The sequence below is a fragment of the Penaeus vannamei genome, chromosome 9 (assembly GCF_042767895.1).
Source record: "Penaeus vannamei isolate JL-2024 chromosome 9, ASM4276789v1, whole genome shotgun sequence".
Classification (NCBI taxonomy): domain Eukaryota; kingdom Metazoa; phylum Arthropoda; class Malacostraca; order Decapoda; family Penaeidae; genus Penaeus; species Penaeus vannamei.
In genome coordinates this window covers 31,369,772-31,372,271 of record NC_091557.1, presented here as the reverse complement: position 1 = coordinate 31,372,271, position 2,500 = coordinate 31,369,772, and the positions used below count along the sequence as shown (strand labels likewise).

Sequence of the window (2,500 nt, the reverse complement as noted above, 5' to 3'; positions counted from 1 at the left end):
CACTTTTCCTTCTCTTTCTTACCTACCTACTCCCCCCTCTCTCTCTCTTCTCCCATCCACTCTCTCTCTCTCCCATCCACTTTCTCTCTCTCTCATCCACTCTCTTTCTCTCTCTCATCCACTCTCTTTCTCTCTCTCATCCACTCTCTTTCTCTCTCTCTCTCCCATCCACTCTCTCTCTCTTCTCCCATCCACTCTCTCTCTCTCTCTTCTCCCATCCACTCTCTCTCTCTCTCTTCTCCCATCCACTTTCTCTCTCTTCTCCCATCCTCTCTCTCTCTTCTCCCATCCACTCTCCCTCTCTCCCATCCACTCTCTCTCGCACCTCTTCTTTCCCTGCAAGTCCTTACCGAGACAAATAAGTAGAAGCAGGACTGCGGACATGGCGCTCGGCGACGGGGATCCACGAGACGCTCACAGCCTTCGCGGAGGGAAAAACCGTCTTGAAATTCTGCATCAAGATATTTTGAAGTTTGTATATTCATGTGCGTCTGAGTGTGTGTGTGTATGTGTGTATAATTTCATGCATATACATATACTCATACAAACACACACACATACATACATATATATATACATACACACGCACACTATTCATATATATATATATATATATATATATATATATATATATATATATATATATATATATATATATATATTTACATTAGCCTATGTTTTCACTGACTGTTAGAACCATTATCTTACATTATATAGCTTTACACATGTTAAGAATTAGCATATCCCAAAGCATTTGATATGATACGATGAATGAATCATTGACGAAAGACATATTGAATACCAAGGGTGACTCAAGTTAATGAAAAAAACGTGAGATCCCTCCTCGGACTGGCGCCTCTGAGACTGTTACGTGTTTGCCTGTTTGCCCGCCATCCTTTACATTTTTTTCCCGCCAATTTTTTTGTTCTGATTTTTTCTTCTTATTCTTTTGTGAATCCACGTAATGGAATTTAGATTTTGTCTCTCTTTTCTTTTCAATATAACTAATAATTATCGAGACGTTCCACCAACTTTACTTCGAGTCCTTTAGTTAGTTATCCAGTATTTATGTTTGTTTGTTTTGTCTTTGTGAACCGTACAACCGCATTTCTCTTTCCGTTTCCAAACACTTTTCTATAATTTTCAATATTGGTGTTTCCCGTTTATTCATGTTATTAGACAACCAGATTTTATTAATCGTTTCCCTTCCTGTACTCAGTCACCGAATTCACAAGTTTTTTAATTGTGTCAGGAACTTGGAATTCACAAGTATAATCTCGATTTACGCATCTGATGTGCTACCTTGTTTCCAAATATTCAACATGCACTGCCTGCTTTAACTATGTATTGTGTCTTCTCCGTCCCACACCATACACTGCTCTCTCTCTACAGCACTGCCGCACCAACTACCATATCTGACTTCAATTCACCACACTTCATTCGCTGTATTATGTCAACATACAGGCCATACACTCTTTAATATATACTTATACCAAATAAAAGAACGCTGTAAAGTTCAGTATACCACTGAAATTTCACTTCTGACTGACTTTGGCGTTTTATTCGTCCATTTACCAAGAGCGATGATCAGAATCAGATTTTTGCCTACGCTACATGCTGACGCGTTTCCTCCTACAATTTTCTTATTTATTCATTTTTGCTTCATTTTCTAAGGGGGAAATGGGTCGGGAATATACTTTTCCAAATGCGTCACCTTTTTTTCAAAATCAGCTGTCATATCAGAGGCATAACCATGCACCTTTGATAGTCTATTTGCTGCATCATGCGCCTGAATTCCTGTACCTGTATGATGCCATATATAAGCACATCACGCATGCATTTATATATTTTATGTGCACTGTATCCTCGCCCTTTTTTGTCTTGCTGTTTCCTATTGCTTGTTACGTCAGGATCGTAATACATTTACATCCATGTGGGTTTCTATACACACACACACACACACACACACACACACACACACACACACACACACACATATATATATATATATATATATATATATATATATATATATATATATATATATATATATATATATATATATATACAAATATACATATATATATATATATATATATATATATATATATATATATATATATATATATATATATATATATATACACACAGAGAGAGGCAGTCAGACAGACAGGGAGAGGAGGGGGGGGGGAGACGCACGCGTGTATGTTGAGCGATGTGACTATTTACGTCTGTATATGCGTGTACGTATATATACTATATATATTTTTTCAGGACGTAGGTCTTATAATACCATCTCACAACGCCAGTACGTGGGTCATGTAGCTTTTCCCTTCGCCAGGTCATATATTCAATGGCATATATTCAAAACGATTATTAACACGTACATATACTGAATACTTCATGTTCAACACTATTTTTCTAGAATTCACAAAAGCATTCACAGCAATGCCACTGCCACGTCTTCATGATATCTGGTCATGTATCTTTCCATTAACAT

The 2,500-nt window shown here is 37.1% G+C and overlaps 1 protein-coding gene across 1 annotated transcript in view; it reads right to left on the bottom strand.

The window, feature by feature from the left end:
- Nucleotides 1–2,500, bottom strand: part of LOC113824576 (uncharacterized) — a 14,801-nt gene that overhangs the window by 12,156 nt on the left and 145 nt on the right. The window contains exon 2 of the mRNA XM_070125559.1: nucleotides 351–421. The gene's annotated coding sequence lies outside the window, so the exon portion shown is untranslated. The remainder of the gene's footprint in view (nucleotides 1–350; nucleotides 422–2,500) is intronic.